We start from the raw sequence: 19,900 nt of genomic DNA, 5'->3' as shown, positions 1-19,900 counted from the left end.
AGATTGACTGGATAGCCAGAGATCTTTTCCCCAAGGTGGAAATGGCTATATACAAGTGGGCATAATTTTAAGGCTATTGGAGGAAGGTACAGAGGGAATGTTGGAATTAAGTTTTTTTTACACAGAGAGTGATGAATAGTTGGAATGCCCTGTCAGGAATGGTAGTAGAGGCATTTTAGAAGCTCTTAGCTCTTACCATATGGATGACAGAAAAATGGAGAGCTATGCAGGAGGAAAGGGTTAGATTGATTTTAGAGTAGATAGGAGACCTACTCCACAATTAGTCTCATGGCCTCTATTGTACTATGTTCGAACTGTTAATGTGCTTTCTCCTGCTGCGCTGGGGCAAATGAAGATGCAAGTATTAGCAAAGCAGGCATTTTGCAAGAAAAATCACAGTAATTCCAGATGTTGACTAACATCTAATGTTGACTAACATATTAAGTCTGTGATTGGATTGACTTATTCAAAGATGATGCTGGCATTTCAAAAGTAAAATTACTTTTATTCTGCTGTGTTCTTTGTGAAGTCTCTCTCAGGCTGAAGTGCTTGGAAAATTACATGTGGGTATATTAGCAAGGAATGAAGATCATTCAGCTTAATTTGCTGTTAATCACAGTGAAGTGCACTCACCCAGGAATTCCACTAATGAAAGGAAAACAGAAAATACTGGAGAGGCGTAAAAGGTCAGCCAGTAGTGTCTGTTTTTTTTTCTGTTTCTATATCCTACAATGATCCTATATTTCCTGAGGTGGAGGCACATCCTAATTTAAACGTAGACTGTGGGAACCTCATCTGCTGTATCTTTTTTAATATTGTAAAGGCACCTGCCTTAACCACTTTCAATGGCAGCTCATTCCTTATACTAACCATCCACTGGATGAAAAAGTTGCTCTTTGGGTTCCTCTGTCCTCTCATCTTAAACCTGTGCCCTCAAGGACTTGATTCCCCAACCTCAGGAAAAAAACTGTGCATTAACTCTATTTAAGCCCTTTATGTTTTTATACACATCTAAAATTTCACTCCTCACTCTATACCCTCTCTTGAAAAAGGTCTCAGGCTGGCTAAGCTCTCTACCTAACTCAGTCCCTCTAGCCTCAACTACAGCTTTGTACATCTCCACTGTACTCATTCCAGCTGAATAGCATCTTTCCTATCGAAGGAAGGTCAAAACTGGATACAGTTTTTCAAGTACAACACCTTGTACAACTGCACCTATGTCTTATGGAATGATATTTAAATCAAGCCAATTGTTGTCAAAAGTAAAAGAAAGCCTTGAGAAATTTGGCTGTCCCTAGTTCATTGGTGTATTATAGAGGCTGATGGAGGGGCAATAGAAGGGAAGATGGAAAGAATGGAACTGGAATTAGCATGGATTGGTCAGTGCAACTTGAAAGGTCAAAGGTCTTGTTTCGCTGCTGTATTGTACTATAACAGACATAGTTTTCATGGGTTTAGAAATCTGATGACAGAGAGGGAGATGCTATGTCTGAATCATTGAGTATAGGTCTTCAGGCTCCTGTACCTCTTTGCTGATGGAAGGCATGTGGAGATGGTGAGGGACTTAATGATAGATGTCAACTTCTTGAAGTACTGCCTCTTGAAGATGTCCTCAGTGGTGGAGAGGGTTGAGCCTGAGATGGAGCTGGCGGAGTCTATAGCCTTCTGCAGCCTCTTTCAAGGCTATGCATTTGTGCCTTCACACCAGGCTGTGATGCAGCCAATCAAAATGCTCTCATCAGACATACATGAAATTCTTAAGTCTTTGGTGACATACCAAATCTCCTCTAACTCCTAATGATGTAGAGATGCTGGTGTGCCTTCTTCGTGATTGCTTTGATATATTGGAAAAGGATGGATCCTCTTAGAACAGGAGTTCCCAACCTTTTTATGCCATGGACACCTACCATTAACTGAGAGGTCCATGGACCTTTATTTAGAAACCCCTGCCTTAGATGTTGGCATTCAAGAACTTGAGCTGCTCACACTTTCCATTACCGACCCCTCATTGAGGACTAATGTGTGTTTTATTGACTTCCCCTTCCTGAAGTCCCCAATCAATCATTTGGTCTTGCTGACATTAAGTGCGAAATCTTACATTTAGGAGAGGCATAGGAGAACATCTCATGTCAATGTCAGTTTTGCAGACCAAAACTCTTGAGCTGCCTAGAATGATCCAAAGGGCAGAAAGATGTGAGCTACTCCCTTCATCTCAACAGGGAGAGCAGATGGATTCACAGGCTGGGTTCAAACTGTTAGCTGTTGAAATATCCTTTTTTTGAGTATCTCATTGATAATAGAGAGATTGCAAAGATCCTGTATTCATAACTTCAGTTCAGAAAATGAACTGCTTCAGAACTGAAATATGAGCACAAATTCTGATATTTGTATGTGGGGATAATCTTCAGATGACAGCAGTGTCCCTTTAAATTGCAACTACAGTATAATGAAGGTGTAACATTTTGTGTGCCCCTAACTCACCTGAGACTGCTTCATGGCAGTCATTGTTTGAAGCTTAGAGCTCTCAAATGTTTGTCAATCTGAGCTGAAACATGTGATGCACAATGATGGATTTCATTAGGGATGCATTCAACACGGGGAAAAGATTAGGCTCACTAATGTTGATCATAAACAGGATATCTGTGCTCATTTTCCATTTGGTGCAGCTTCATCAATAAATGATCATTACTGTAGTGTTTAAAATTCGTTTTGAATTGTGTTGTGCAATGGCTTTGAATCTTAAACAAACTATGGCATTCTCTACCTTCTTTGTTTCTGTTAATTTGTACCTTACACAGTGTACCATTGATATAGTGTTCAATACCTGTCAGGTTGTTGCAGGGAAAGTTTAATTCTGCTTCTACCAGAAGAAATGAGAAGAAAATGCAGATTTACCTAAAAAAAAAACACACAGGAGCTTATTGATCTGTACCTTCAATATCTTAATAGAAAATACTGCAGTTGTGTGTAATCATATTTCTACTTGAAATTGTACAGTCAAGCAAGGCCATTTACAGAAATAAAGTATAATAATACCAGAATTATCTAAATTTCATAGCTTCAAAAATATACAGAGCAGGTACTTAGAATTACAATTTTTGCCCTCTCTTCTCTGGAAATAGAAGCTTTCAATGTAATGCTTTGTTTGTTGGTCTCATTTATTTACAACTTCAAGATTTACCAATTTACATTTTGACCTGCCCAGTTTTCCAATATCCTTTATGATTATGAGTTTTATAAGACAGATTCCTTAAAGTAACATCAATCCTATGACTAGATTCATCAGTTCCCTCTGACCCTGCCAACCCCTGTAGATTATTGGCGTGACAATTAAGTAGCTTCAGTCTATGTAAGAACATCATCAATGCCCACTAACCTCCTGCAGCTACTGACTCCAGGTCCTGGCATCAGTAAAGGTCAACTGAAGTGACCACCCTTATCCATAACTCTATTTGTTTTCTTCTCATTTTCTACATAAGAAGAATGGTCAATCTCAGCCACTGAATTTTGAACATGGATGGGGGAGATTATGTATGGTTGTGAATGGGATGTAAGAATGTTAATTCTATTCAAGTGAGGATGGACAGCACTAAAATACAGACAATCATGCCCATTTCTAAAACATTGCATGTTCATCGCAGTCATCCAATTCACAGTCGATAAAACCAGAACACATAGGTGTAGAATTAGGCCTTTCAGCCCATTAAGTCTGCTCCATTTATAATCCGTCTGATTTAGTATCTATCTCAACTCCATTTTCCTGCCTTCACCCCAAAACCTTTGACGCCCTGATTAATCAAGGACCTTTCAAGCTTCATGTTGGGGTGAAACTATGTCTCTACCAATGGAGGTGTAAGGCTGTCCTTCCCTCTGCTAGCTTGCAGGTCACCCTTGGCATGGTGTAGCACCTGTTTAACACAACCCCCCCCCCCCCCCAGTCCTCCTCCCCTCCTCCCAATCAGTGTCACAGTGTCACATGAAGCTATGCGAGCAGGTGGTGGGGCTCGTATGAACAGCTGGTACATATCACAAGTCCCAGTTATGTGACCATTGATGCCAGGCAGACACTCTTTGAAGAATATTGATAATGGCTGAGGTCACACATCTTGTAAAGATACTGCCCAGAAGAAGGTAATGTCAAACCATTTCTTTCAAAATGTTTTCCAAGAATAATCATGGTCATCAAAAGCCCATCATCTCCTATGTCATATGACATGGTACACAACAAAGAAACGATCAACCTCCACCAGAAAAATACCCAATGAAATGGCCTGCACAGCTGGCAATTAATTCCAGATCACCACCCGCTGGCTAAAGAAATTTTCCTTTATTTCTGTTGTAAATGGACATCCCTTAATTCTCAAGTTGTGCTTTCCAGTGCTAGACTTCCCCCACTATAGGAATTATACTCTCTTCATCCACTCTGTCTCGGAGTTTCAATATTCACTAGGTTTCAATGAGATCCCCTCCTCCTTTCCCATTTTTCTACACACCAATGAATACGGGCCCAGAGCCATCAAATGCTCCTCATACAGTAACCCTTTCATTCCTAGGATCATTCTCATGAACCTCCTCTGGACCCTCTTCATGCTAGCACATCCTTTCATTGATGTGATGATCTTTCAAGAATCAATGGATTCTGGCATGATTCCTGAGGATGGGGGAATTGTAAATGTCACTCCACTCTTCAAGAAGGGAGAGAGGCAGAAGGAAATTGTAGGCCAGTTATTCAGACCTCAGTGGTTGGGAAGATGTTGGAGTCAATTGTTAAGGATATGGTTTCAGGGAACTTGGAGGCACATGGCAGAATTGGCCAAAGTCAGTATGGTTTTATTAAGGTAAAATCTTGCCTGACAAACCTGTTAGAATTCTTTGTAGAAATAACAAACAGGATAGACGACGGAGAATCAGTGAATGTTGTGTACTTGGATTTTCAGAAGATCTTTGACAAGGATCCACACATGAGGCTGCTTAACAAGTTAACAGACTTGGTATTACAGGTAAGATACTAAGATGGATAGAGCATTGGCTGATTGGCAAGAGGCAAAGAGTAGGGATAAAGGGAGCCTTTTCTTGTTAGCTGCCGATTACTAGTGTTGTTCCACAGTGGTATGTGTTGGGACCACTTCTTTTACATTGTATTTCAGTTATTTGTATGACGGAATTGATGGCTTTGTTGCCAGGTTTGCTGATGATACAAAGATAGGTTGTAAAGCATGTAGTGTTGAGGAAGTAGAGAGACTACAAAAGGACTTTAACAGAGGAGAATGAGCAAAGTAGTGGCAGATGGAATACAGTGTTGAGAAGTTTATGGTCATTTGCTTTGGTAGAAGAAATAAAAAGTGTTGACTAATTTCTAAATGGAAAGAAAATTCAAAAATGTGGGATATAAAGAGACTTGGGACCTCCACAAATTCATTGGTTATATTTAAAACAGAGGTTGATAAATTCTTTATAAGTCAGAGCATGAAGGAATATGGAGAGAAAGCAGGAGATTGGGGCTGAGAGGAATAATGGACGAGCCACGATGAAATAGCCAAGCAGACTCAATGAGCCAAATGACCAAATTCTGCTCCTATATCTTATGGTCTTGTGATCTTATAAGGTTCCCAAAACTTCTCGCAATATACAGTGTGGTCTGACTAATGCCTAAGAAGCCTTAGCATTACATCATTGCTTTTGTATTCTTGTACTCTTCAAATGAATGCTGAGATTACATTTGTCTTCCTTACCACCAACTCAACTGGCAAGTTAACCTTTAGGGAATTCCTGCACAAGGACCCCAAGTCCATTTGCACCTCTGATTTTTGAATTTTCTCTCTGTTTAGAAAATAGTCCAAAAGTCCACACCTTTATTCCTTCTACCAAAGAGTAGGACAATGTAGCTCCCTACACTGTATTCCATTTGCCACTTCTTTGCTCCATGTCAAAGTTCTCCTGCAGATACCCTGCTTCCTCAATACTACCTGCCCCTACCTATCTTCATATGATCTGCAAATGTGGCTGCAAAGCCATCATATCCTTCATTCAAATCATTGCCAAATAACATGATAAGAAATGGTCCCTACACCAACCCCTGTGAAACACCAATAGTCACTAACAGCCACACAGAAAAGGCCCCTTTTGTTCCTTCTCTTTGCCTCCTGCCAGTCAGCCAATCTTCTATCCATGCTGGTATCTTTCCTATAACACCATGGGGTCCTTTCTTGTTAGGTAGGCTCATGTGTGGTACCTTGTCCAAGGTTTCCTGAAAATTCAAATAAACAACATCCATTGACTCTCCTTTGTCTATCCTGCCTGTTATTTACTCAAAGAATTCCAACAGATTTGGCTGGCAAGATTTTCCCTTAAGGAAACCATGCTGACTTTGGCCTATTTTGTCAAGTGCTTCTAGATACCCCAAAATCTCATCTTTAATAATAATAAACTCCAACATATTTCAAACCACTGAATTCAGGCTAACTGGCTTATAATATCCTTTCTTCTGTCTCCTTCCCCTCTTTTTTTTTAGGTTGATGAAGGATCTCAGCCTTTCCATCTTTAATATCTTTACTTTTCCCTTTTAGGGTACTTTTGAAGACCCTGACCTGGAGTTACACGCTGACTTCGGTTCTTTGCGGGAATGGGACCCATTCTCGGGGCTTCAGGACTGGCCATCGTTCGGCACTCAAAGGGTTCGGCCTGAGAGTCCGGCTCAGATTTGGAAGCCTAAGATCTCGGGGCTCTGGAGACAAGTGGATCGAGGATCGGTGTCACGGCAGGAGACTCGTGTGTCGTTGGGGGAGTTAGAAAATCTATTGCTGTGTGCTCAAAGATCCGGGATATTTGAGATCTTTGGAAACAGAGCTTGGAAAAAGCGATGTAATGGACTTTTAACATCGTAAACCAGCAAGTTGTTTGTTATGTCTCCCTGCTCGCTGGGAAAAACAGAGACACATCTTTCTCCCTTATTATGGTGAGAGAGAGCCTGTGGTATGTTGAATGCTGGATGAAACGAGAAGTCTTTGGGGTAATTGCAAGTCTGTATCTTTGCTATTGCTTTGCTCATGCCTGAGTGTTTGGTGGTGAGTGCTGGTGCTTTTTTTGTGCTGGTGGGGAGAGGGGTATCGGTGCTTGCTGCCACTTACGCATGGGAGGGAGGGGAGCTGTGGGGGGACTTTGAGATCTTACATTCACTGTCGTTCTTTGGGGTACTCATCTATTTTCATTGATGTTTGCAAAAAAAAAGCATTTCAGGATGTATATTGTATACATTTCTCTGACATTAAATTGGAACTTTGAACCTTTGAAATATCAGCTGTTTACTCTTTTGCATAAATGCTGCCTGGCCTGCTGAGGTCCTCCAGCATTTTGTGTGTGTTGGTAAAAATATCCTTGAAGCTTAAGTTTCATACACCTGCTTGTAGTTTGTATTATCACCTGCACTCAATGGCCAATCTGTTAGGTAGATCCTGTACCTAATAAAATGGCTACTGAGTGTTTCTCCTACTTTCTGCTCTCCACAGGGATAGCGCTCTACATGACACCCTTGTCCACTCATCCCTCTGCACTGATCTCCCTCCTGGCACATACCCTTACGAGCAGAACAAGTGCTACACTTGCCCTTATAGCTGCTCCTGCACTACCATTCAGAGCCCCAGAAAGTCTTTCCGGGGAGGCAACAGTTCATCTATCAGTCTGTTGGGATCATATACTGTATCTGGTGCTCCCAGTGTGGCCTCCTGTATATCAGTGAGACCTGATGTAGACTGGGGGACTGCTTCACCAAGCACCTACACGCTGTCTGCCACAAACACAAAAAGCGGGATCTCCCACTGATCTACCCATTTTAATTCTACTTCCCAATCCCATCTCCCTCTCTCACCTTATCCCCTTACCTGCCAATCACCTCTGGTGCTCCTCCCCTTTTTATTTCTTCAATGGCCTTATGTCCTCTCCAGTCAGATTCCCGCATCTCCAGCGCTTTATCTCTTTCACCAATTGACTTCCTAGCTCTTTACTTTTCTGCTTCCCCTCTACCGGTTTCACCTTTGACCTACTACCTTGTATTTCTTCCTTCCCTCTCCCCATCTTCTTGCTTTGACCTCATCTGTTTTTCTCCAGTCTTGGTGAAGGGTTTAGCCTGAAACATTGACTGTTCTATAGATGCTGCCTGGCCTGCTGAGTTCCTCTAACATTTTATGTGAGTGTTGTTTGGATTTCCAGTATCTGCAGATTTTTCTCTTGTTTTTCATTGTGTGTATCTTTGTGGTCTGCTGCTGCTGTAGTCCATCCACATCAAGGTTCAACATAGTCTGCATTCACAGCTGCTCTTCTGCACACCACTGTTGTAACACGTGATTCTTTGAGTTACTGTCACCTTCCTGTCAGCTTGCACCAATCTGGATATTTTCCTTTGACTTCTCTCATTAGGAAGGCACTTCCATCCACAGAACTTCCACTCACTAGATGCTTTTTGTTCCTCGCCCATTCTCTGTAAACTCTAGAGACTGCTGTGCATGAAAATTCCAGGAGATCGCCAGTTTCTAATATACTCAAACCACCCTATCTGGCACTAACAATTATTCAAAGTCACTGAGATCACATACCTTCCTCATTCTGATGTTTGGTTTAATCAACAATTGAACCTCTTTGCCATGTCTGCATGCTTTTATGCATTGAGTTGCTGTCACATCAAGTTCAAGTTCAAGGTTATTGTCATCTGACCATACATATATACAATCAAATGAGGCAGTGCACCCACAAATCATATATCACACACAAAGCTTAAAACAAAATGCTACCACAAATAAGTTAATGAAATATAATTCAAAGTGCACGGGTAAACAGTAAACAGCTAAAACCTCACTATCCAAGTGCATAGACATCAGTGCTTGCAAGGATACTCATTAATTTCACAGCCCAGGGGATGTAGTTGTTACTCAATCTGGCTAAGCTAGACCTAATGCTCCTGTACCTCTTTCCTGGTGGTAGTGGCTCAAAGAGATTGTGGGACAGGGCGGTAGGGATCCTCAACAATGCTTTGATCCCTTTGTAACATAATTGGCCAATTACAAACATGCAGTAACGAGTAGGTGTATACACAGTGTACCGGATATAGCGGCCATTAAATGTATGCTGTATTCTGACTAACTTCTGCAACCTTACTCTTAGTCCCTTTTTAAGAAGGTGTTCACCGGTACATTTCCACCACAGTGTATTGATTTCTGTAGCCAGTTTGGCTGTAGCTTCTGAGCTCTTAGTCAGCAGCTATTTCAGTGCAAACAACCTACACTTAATTCCTTTTAATGGCTTATAGGCTTTCAGCTTTTCAGATCTAGTTGCTGATGATAATCGCTGTTTCTAGTTATTTACTTCACTTAAATGTTCTAGTTCCATTTTTATTCATGTTGTATTACAAAAGAGAAATGTATTTTATTATTTTAAATTATTTCTTATCTGGTTATTTATGGAACTTCAAATACATTATACTGTATATTAGGTTTTGATGATCATTGTTAGGGTTCAGAAATTCATTATCATTGTTCTGCACTAATTTTTTTTTTAAAGATTGCATTTCATCATTTTAAAAGACACAGATTAATGAAAAATGCAAAAATATGAATGATCTTTCAAATGTTAAATAAGAAAGTGGATTGTACTCTGTAGTTCACATTTTGATGTGTTTCTGGTTTCTGGACTCACTTGTTCTGGTTGCTATTTTGGATGATTTTGAAATCAAGGTGGCCTGCAGATAATGAACACTGAGCTGAACTAAATATGACTGGACATTTTCAATTTTGTATTTTACATTCTGAGTTTTTTTGCTCTTTTTATCATTGTCCTTTGCACAATTTGTTTCTTTTTATGTGTTGGGGGGGGTCGATGTTTATTCTTTGAATGGATTCCATGGTTTATTTTGTGGCTATCTGTGAGGAAGACAAATCTGAGGGTTGTATACTGCATACATACTTTGATAATAAATCTACTTTGGATTTTTGATTCTTTAATCACACCCCATCATGGCCCCACTCAATAGCTACAATAAGTGTGCAAATGATACCTACTTCATCAGCATCTCTTGGCAAATGATTGCTACTCTCTTTGGAAGTCCTTGTCACGGTACTCACCACGGTAATTCTAGCTGGCATTCCTTGTGGTAGACACCATGCAAAGAAGGCACAAATGCGGATACAAGGGCAGTCAGCTACATTATAATATACCTGTACACAATTATCAAGCCAAATTTTGATCTTGTTAAGAAAGATAATATGGATGTTTCTTAACTCATGGTTCTACAGAAATAAAGTCTTTTCATTAACTTGTGGATAAGAACATGGAAAGGAAAGGGTATCAAAGGCCATGGTCCAGGTGCAGCTCAATGGGATTAGGGAAAATAATAATTTGACATGGACTGGATGGACCACATAGCGGATGGCCACCAGGTGCATCTGTGTAGAGGAATGGGCAGTTGTTGTGGCCTGATGAGTTACATAGGAACATAAAAAATAGGAGCAGAAGTAGACCATCTAGCCCATCACTATCTTTTTAGTGACAGTGATTTTATTGAGGTCCTCACCTCCCATTTCGTCCATAACATCATTCTTTGGCATGTTAGATGTGTCCTCCACCATGAAGACCAACACAAAAGAGTCATTCAATGCCTCAGCCGTTTCCTTATCACCCAATATCAATTTCCCCTTCTCGTCTTCCAAGGGACCTATATTGACTTTAGCCACCTTCTTCCACTTTATATATTTATAAAACCTTTTGCTATCTGTTTTTATATTTTGTGTTAATTTACTTTCATACTCTATCTTTCCTTTCCTTATTTCTCATTTAGTTGTTCTCTATTGCTTTTTAAAGTTTTCCCAATCCTCCAGTCTCCCACTACTCTTTGCGACTTCATACACATGAGCTTTTAATTGGATGCTATCTTTTAGTTCCTTAGTTATCCAAGGCTGGCTCTGCCCACTCTTACTGTCCTTACTTTTGATTAGAATATTCTTTTGTTGAGCACGGTGAAAAATCTCTTTGAACATATTCCACTGTTCCTCAACTGTCCTACCAAATAGCGTGTGCTCCCAATCCACATTAGCCAACTCCTCCCTCATCCTGTTGTAGTCTCCCTTGTTCAAGCAAAATACACTAGTTTTAGATCTAACTATTTCATCCTCCATCTGTATGCAAAATTCAATCATACTATGATCACTCTTTCCAAGAGGATCCCTGACTACAAGATCGCTAATCTTATCTGTCTCATTGCACAGGACCAGATCTAAAGTAGTATTTTCCCTTGTAGGTTCACTAACATGCTGCTCAAGAAAGCCATCATGGATGCATTCTATGAAGTCCTCCTCAAGACTTCTTTGACCAACCCTGATTTACCCAATCCATGTGGAAGTTAAAATCCCCCAAGACAACTACCGTTCCGTTCTTACAAGCCTCAGTTATTTCTTGGTTAATCGCCTCTGCCACTGCAATATTTTCTACAAGATATTTATGTGTAAGAAATTTCTAAGACTATATGTCAACTAAAAAACAAATAATCCTCAGGACATTCCTGATGAGGTTACAAAAATTACCAGATAGGAACAGCCTTGTCTCCCATATCTGGAAGGGAGATCATGACAGGAAAACATAGACATGTAGGCAAGTCATCACAATGGTCCTTCTCAACCATCTCACTCCAGTACCCAAATCACTGCCTGATCATGACCTTCACCAGGAGAAATCTTCAAGAGATATCATGGAGACCAACCTGAAACATTCACGCAGCCCCTTTCTGTACAGATGTTGCTGATACACTGAACATACTTGATATTTTCTGTTTGTTAATCTGAATGGAATCTGGGCACTATCAGAAAGCAACACTGTATAATTTTCTGGTTTCAATTTTTTAAAATCAATTTGGAGCAAATAAAATGGCAGTAATAAATTTTAATTGTCTGTTTAATTTTCTGTTGGATTCTTGAGCAACACACACAAAGTGCCAGAGGAACTCAGTTGGTCAAATGGCATCAATAGAGAGGCCTAAATTGTTAATGTTTCAGTCTAAGACCCTTCAACAGGTCTCCAATATCTCAAGTTTGAGACTTTAATGTTCAACATATGGGAACTGTATTTACAACTATGGAAACAGAATAATAAAGTCAATGAGTAATGCAATACAGAAATAGGCAATCCTGTCCACTATGCTATGCCGAAATCTTTACTCATCCGATTCCCCAACCCTTTAAATATCTTGGAAATTCAAGTGTTCAGCTAGATTCAAAGTTCAAGAAGTAAATTTATTATCCAAGTAGATATACGTCACAATATACAACCCTGAGATTCATTTCCTTGAGGATTTAAATGTTGTGAGAATTTCTGCCTCCAACATCCTTATCGGTAGTGCAACAGATTCCAAAAAATATTCTGGTTGAAGAAAAAAATCCTTCATCATATTCTTACTAAATGTCCTACATTTAGTCCTGAATGGTTCATTCAGTCTCCTTTGCTTCATGCAAAATAAATCCAGCCTATCCAGTCTCTCCACATAACTGAAATGTGCCATCTGTGTTAATAACCTGGTGAATCTCCTTAGCACACTCTGCAGTTCAATCTCACCCAACTAGGAGTGGTGTGATTGGTCTGCAGACTGAACTTCAGCTTTGGCTTAATGGTGCGGCTTCTTGGTTGGTGCGGATGTAACGAAACCCAATTTCCCTCGGGATCAATAAAGTATGACTCTGTCTGTCTGTCTAATCAATGCTTCATTAAGTTGTACCGTAACTTCTCTACACATTGTCAAATGTCCAACACCTAATAAAGTCATGTATCCTCTTTACCTACCTAACCATCTATACTCCCTGAGCTTCCACCTATACAATTTTGTCCTAGTCCTTTTATTCCTCTGAAAATGTTTCATCTGATAATTATCAAAATTTATTCTTATTTGCCATTGCTTTGACCTCATTATTTGGTATTGTTGGAGGAAAAGACTTTATTTTGGAGACACCATTGCTTTGTCTACCTTACTAATTGCTCAATAATGTCTTCAAGCTTAAGACTACATGCTTGCCCTGGGATGGTAGGAAGGTAGGAAAGAAGTTTGTTTTGCTGTTGATCTTTTGACAATGGTGTTCTGTTCAGTTCAGCATTGTGGACGCACTACGTTGGTGCCAGAATATGTTGCGACACTTGCGGACTGCCCCCGACACATACTTGGGTGTGTTGGTTGTTAATGCAACCAACACACTGCATTTCACTGTATGTTTTGATGTATATATGATAAATAAATCAGAATCTATTACAGACATGGTTAGAGCATTGGGTGATTGGTCGGAGCCAGCAAGTGGGGTTAAAAGGATCATTTCTGGCTGGCTGCCAGTGATTAGTGGTGTTCTGCAGGAGTTGGTGTTGGGACCACTTATTTTTATGCTGTATATCAATGATTAAGATGATGGAATAGAAGCTTTTCTTGCCAAGTTCACAGATGATACAAAGATTGGTGGAGAGGCAGGTAGTGTTGAGGAAACAGATTGCCTGCAGAAGGACTTAGACAGATTAGGAGAATGAGCAGGAAGGCGGCAAATGAAATACAATATTGTAAAATGCATAGTCATGCACTTTGGTAATAGAAATAAATATGCAGGCTATTTTCTAAATGGGGAGAAAATCCAAAAATGTAAGATGCAAAGGGACGTGGGAATTCTTTTTGCAGAATACCCTGAAGGTTAACTTGCAGGTAAAGTTGGTGGTGAGGAAGGCAAATGCCATGTTAGCATCTATTTCAAGAGGTCTAGAACACAAGAGCAGGGATGAGATGTTGAGGCTTTAGGAGGCACTGGAGATGCCTTACCATGCGTATTGTAAACAGTTATGGGCTCCTCATATGAGAAAAGATGTGCTAGCAATGGAAAGGGTTCAGAACAGGTGCACAAGGATGATTCCGGTAATGAAAGAGTTACCATATGAGGAACATTTGATAGCTTTGGATTTATACTTGTTGAAATTTAGAAGGATAACGGGGGTGGGGGGGGCAATCTCATTGAAACCTTCCGAATGGTTGAAAGGCCTAGACTGAGTAGCTGTGGAAAGGATGTTTCCCATGATGAGGAAGTCTAGGACAAGAGGGCATGGCCTCAGGATAGAGGGTTCTCCATTTAAAACAGAGATGCAGAGAAATTTATTTAGCCAAAGGGTAGTGAATTTGTGGAATTTGTAACCACAGTCAGCTGTGGAAGCCAGGTCAGTGGGTATAATTAAGGCAGAGATTGATATATTCTTGATTGGACATGGCATCAAAGGTTACAGGGAGAAAGCTAGGGAGTGGGGCTAAGGAGGGGAAAAAGGAACAGCCGTGATTGAATGTTGAAGCAGACTCAATGGGCCAAATGGCCTAATTCTCCTATGTCTTATGGTCTTAAAAGACAACACCAATGTTTATATCATCTGTAAACTTATCAATTATATCTCTGACATTCACATCTATTTCATCAATAGCAAACAGCTGGTAGAGCCACGATCTCACAACTCAGTGACCCAGGTTTAATGCTGACATTGGGTGACATCTGTATCTGGAGTTTGTCCATTCTCCTTTTCAGTTTAATTATCATGCAGCCTTAACATAAATACCCATGAATTCAGCTAAACAAAATAGTGTACCTCTGGGGCCAAGGTGTAAACACAGTACAACAGTTATACACAGCACAAGGCACATGTAAGATAGCAGTCCAAAGGAAATTCAAAAAGCAGCCCAATATATGCACAAGTGACTTGGAATTCAGAGATCCTCTGACAAAAACAACAATCATGTAGTGATTAAGAATCATGAGCCCTAAATTCTTTGTGACTTGCTGTGTAGTATTTTGTGTGATTTGTTTATGCTCTATATTTTATGATAATAAACTAGGATTAAGTTACTTTGTTGTATTTGTATGCCTATTACCACATCTACTGGACACTGATTAGTTTGGGACTGATTAATCCAGCCCAATACAGGGACACTCAGAGAGGGACAAACTATTTAGTTTTTGTTCTCAAACCCTTAACGGTCTGATTTCGTTCATTCAAACAACATGCGTCCATTAACTCAGTGTTCAGCATACCCTCATAAATTAATTAGGTCATTTAATGGCCACTGCTTATTCATTGTTCCCTCAATGTCCTGACACAGAAAGAGAAAAGTTGTTATTTGACCTGACAGCCATTCATTTATTGTCTTGCAAAATCAAAAATACCACAGGTTCAATGCAATATTATCCTATGACTCTATAAACTGCAAGGGCCCGGTTTCGATATCTTAGGTAGCTCACTAATCACAATAAAAGATCTTTTACCATCAGCTTCTGCCTACTAATTAAATACTGAAATCTGACATGCCTCCGTTATTATAATAGATGACTGAGATTAAGTATGAATCACACAAACAATCTAGTTTACAGTGTCACAAAATAAATAGAAGCACTAATATTAAGCTTTAAGACCTTTAGTTTTGTATCACTTGTTATCATTAGTCTACTTAGGAAGGAAAGACAAAAAAGATGTTTTTTTCTGCTTTCTGTGTTTTTGTTTTTCTTACCAAACATTCAGTTTCTTTGTCTTTTATTCCCAAGTAGACTGGAAACTCCATTTATTTGGATTTATCCAATGATCAGTTATAGGACTGCTAATCAATGCGACCACCCACCTCACTCACCCACTATAATTTTCAACCAAGTCTCCTGATGTTGCAATTTTAATTTAATCTCTCCAGTCTTCCTAGGTGTGGCTTCTGCAGGTTTCTGTAATGTGATAATAATCCATCTTGGTCTAGAATTTGTACTGTATACAGAACCCTACATTAAGATCAAATTTTACATTGATTTTAAAAACTCTTTTATTCCCTCTTGGTGCTGGGAAGTGGTCATGATATTGTATGATTCATTTTGTTCACATAAAACATCAACTGTAAACATAAGAATATAAGAAGTAGGAGCAGGAGTAGACCATGTGGCCCATCGAGCCTACTCTGCAATTCAATAAGATCATGGTTGATCTGACCATGGACTCATCTCTACCTACCTGCATTTTCCCCATAACCCTTAATTCCCCTACTATGTAAAAATCTACCCAACTTTGCCACTCAATTGAATTTCTAAGCCCTAATGTTCCACTCCATATAGAGGGGATTTTAAAGCTCTGCTCAGTCCTTTCTTCTCCTACTTGGCAGTTCCTCAAGTTTGAAGATAGCTCATGTTGTTGTGCTTTCTGAGCTACTCCTGAAAGATAAAGATAGCAGCTTTGAAATGCAATACACAATGATAATTGCCTCAAAAAAATCTATTTGGCTCACTCTCAGTAATGCATCTGTATGCAACAGCTACTAGGAGTGATCATCACCCTGTTCTAACTGTAAAAATGAGATTTCTTCTCCATAACAACATTATCCATTCTGTTGTGTAGAATGACCATTTGGTTACTGGGAGAGCCTTAGAACAAATAGAGCAGGCTTAAATTTAGCATACATAAGCGACAGTAGAAAGGTATGCACTGCACCACACTTTGTAACCTTGTCGTCTACCATGCGTATCACCCAATTCATGCCTGGTTCAATAAGATGTAGGACAGACTATCTCGTTTGCTACAAGCCTAATTAACTTAACTCCATTGTCTTACACTGTACCTCTTGAGCAGTCAGCCCTATGCAGTGGACCAGCAGTCTGCGCTTTTTATTTTCAGTGCTGTTTGTTTGCAAAGCTTTCCTTTCAACATCAGACTGATTATTGCTTGCAACTTACATTTAAAACTGAAGACTAACTCCAGTTTATGACATGAAGCTAAAATAAAGAATATTGTTTGGAAATTTAACGTATTCAAAAACAACTCTGTTCTCTAGAAGTGTCAGCTGCTGTTAGAAAGCCGAGTTTGGCAAAAGAATCCTCCTCCAGGCCCTGGATGGTAAATATGCATCACAATTACTTTCTTGTCTACGAATCTGTAGCAAGATCCAGTTCCTAATACCTATTGTTTCAATGGTGGGTTCTCTCTTCTCTACCCATGAGGAAGTACTTTCAGATGACAAAGTAGTTTAATCACAGTTAGACAAATAGTTCTTAACACACTTATAACACCCAAAGAGGAATTCTGATATATCCCAACCATTGATAAATCAGCTCTGCCTGTGACCATGTATGATGCTCTAAGTGACATAACCCCATTGTTTTACGTTTGGCTAAAGCAGGCAAGAGGTCTGATGGTCAGCTCACTTTTCTAACCGTACCTTTGGAACCGCCAGCTCCATTGTGCTCCAGGAGCCTGTGCCCTATAAACAATGTTATTTGCAAAGCTGTATTTCAAAGGTTCAAAGGTTCAATTTAATGTCATAAAAATGTGTACAATGCAAACCCTGAAATGCTTTTCCTTCGCAAAACATCCACGAAAACAGAGAAGTGCCCCAAAGAATGAAGGATTGTTAAACGTGAGAACCCCAATATGACCCCTCCCACGTGTAAGGGGCAGCAAGGCAACGTTACCCCCCTCCCCATCCCTCTCCGGCAATCAAAAGCGCACCAGTTACCGAGTACAACCCTGAGCACCGACCTTGCAGTTACCCCAAAGACAACCACATTTCATCTGGCACTTGGCAATCCACAGGATCTCTTTCTCCCTAATTGCAGTCCCTTCATTGCTACTGAGACTAAATCCATTATGAACTGGGGTATCTTCTCTGCATGGGTTGCAGCATTTCATGGGGACTCATCACCAACTTCCCAAGTGCAATTAGGTCCGCAGAATAAATACAGACCTGAATTAGTAATAAAGACACCATCAGAATGAAGTTGATAAGATCTTTGCTTTTCCAACTTCTGGTTACCTAGATAGTCTTTTCCATTGGGAATGCACATTGTAAAAGTGGATTTCTTTGCTTACTACCATCATTATTTTAAATAACAAAAAAATATGCTTGCTTAAATGTTCGAAACACACTTTTATTCGGCAACATTCTGCCCTGCCAATTTGGGAAAATTACCCCTTTGAGGTTAACACTGAATGCCATTTTCTTTATACTTCTGTTGCTAAGTGCCTGATTTCATAAAGATGAATGTATCTCTTACTGCTGTGATAGATAATGAAGTCTCTAAGCAGTGATATGAAAGAATTTGGAACTAGAAAAATTAAATAATAACCTTTTTTTCCATTCGTACCATTTTGATAAAAATCATTTTGCTGGTTTTGCAATGACTACAGGTGAATACGTTATCAGTATTTCCTTAAATATAGAACATTGTGGAAAAAATTAAGATATTTTTCTCAAATTTGTGGGTTCTTTGTTATATCATTAACATGCAAAAATCTTAATTAACTTGCTCTTTTTACACCATACGACCAGAAGACATAGGAGCAGAGTTAGGCCAATTGGCCCATCAAGTCTGCTCCACCAATACATCATGGTTGATTTTGTAATCTCTCTTAACTCCATACTCCTGCCTTCTTCCAGCAACCTTTGAAGTCCTTACTAATCAAAAACCTAACAATCTTTTCTTTAAATATAATCAATGACTTGGCCTCCACAGTCATCTCTGGCGATGAATTGCAGATTCGCCGCTCTTTGACAAAAGAAATTCCTCCTCATTGCTGTTCTAAAGGAATGTCTTTGCATTCTGAGGTTGTTACCTCTGGTCCTAGATTTGCCCTCCATAGAAAACATCTTTTCCACATCCACTCTGTCCAGGCCTTTCAATATCCGATAGGTTTCAATGAGATCCCCCCTCACTTTTCCTGCAGTGTCAAAGTTATCATAATTTATTGGCAAGAGAAATAGAATTACAGTACATTAAAATAGACTGTGACATAGATGCATGAGAACATAACAAATACTCTAAAAGGATAAAGATTCCTTTCCTTCATGACTATTTTACTTAGAAATATATTTTGCATACATTCACCCGGGGAATGTCCTAATAAATCAACTCCTGAGAAGATAAAGCTGTTCAAAATGAATTCCAGATTTTGACTTGTACTATATTGAAATTCTCCAAGAGGACCACAACCTTGTCGTGGTTTGGAGCCTCAATGACGTGGAGAGCTATGCTGGCTGGAGTCAGGGCTTTATGCTTTATCTTTTGGTAGGTTTTCCCATGCCAAACAAGTTGATAGTTCCCTGATCAGTCAGGGCATCAAAGGATATGGCAAGAAGGCAGATGTATGGGATTGAGTGGGATCTGGAATCAGCCACGATGGAATGATGGAGCAGACTCAATGGGCTGAGTGGCTTAACTCTTCTCCTATGTATTGTAGTCTTATAGTCTAAGTAGTCTAAGAGAGATCCTCCAATTCTCCAGGCTCAGGGGTTCAGTTCAGGGCTAACAACTCTGACTGGTAAATTGAAATTGTTATGGAAACAGCAATGAAGAATCCTTCTACATCTGAGTGCAATGGTATTACTGAGTCTCCGCCTGGGTCTTGCATGACTGGTGGTGGTGAAAACCAAGAGGAAGCTAATGACATGATGAAAGAAGCCCTGAACACCAGCAGAGGTGGAGGATCTTCAGTGTTGCCCTAAATGCCAGCGTCGTAACAGGCAGTAAGTAAATATACTGAAATATCCAGATTTCCATTTAACATTTCAAAATAGGGTTTTAACCTGTGGGCTACTGAAGGTATTTTGATGAATCTGACAGGAAAGGAATTATGATCCTCCATTCTGTCTTTGATCATCTGGATCTCTGTAGAGAGCAGGGCCCTATCAGAGGGCTCAGCCTTATCAATTTCAACTTTATATCCAGTTATGGACTTTGACACAAAGGCAATTTCATAGATAAAATTTAAAAAAATGATAGAATAAAATAATTGGCATAAAGTTATTTTCTATAGCTTGCAATTTTAGGCTTAATGGATGCTAATTCATGACAAAATAGTGTTGCAGCAGATGCCATTATTAAAACCAGAGGATGCA

Source organism: Hemitrygon akajei, chromosome 1, assembly GCF_048418815.1.
Source record: "Hemitrygon akajei chromosome 1, sHemAka1.3, whole genome shotgun sequence".
Lineage (NCBI taxonomy): Eukaryota > Metazoa > Chordata > Chondrichthyes > Myliobatiformes > Dasyatidae > Hemitrygon > Hemitrygon akajei.
Note: the sequence above shows the minus strand (reverse complement) of the source record.